Below are 202 nucleotides of genomic sequence, written 5' to 3'. Positions count from 1 at the left end.
CCATTTCTCATTTTGATTAAGCTTAATTGTTTATTAAAGCCAAAATGTCCAAAATTACAATTTTGCCCCTAAGGGTTCAAACTTTCATAATTTGTCAAATTTAAGTCAAATGACCTTGGAATTTTTATGTAACCTTACTGATAGGACAATTAAGACATCAGAGGAGATAATGTAAATTTTCACAATTTAATTTAATTCATAT

Source organism: Phalaenopsis equestris, unplaced genomic scaffold (assembly GCF_001263595.1).
Source record: "Phalaenopsis equestris unplaced genomic scaffold, ASM126359v1 Scaffold000226, whole genome shotgun sequence".
Lineage (NCBI taxonomy): Eukaryota > Viridiplantae > Streptophyta > Magnoliopsida > Asparagales > Orchidaceae > Phalaenopsis > Phalaenopsis equestris.
Note: the sequence above shows the minus strand (reverse complement) of the source record.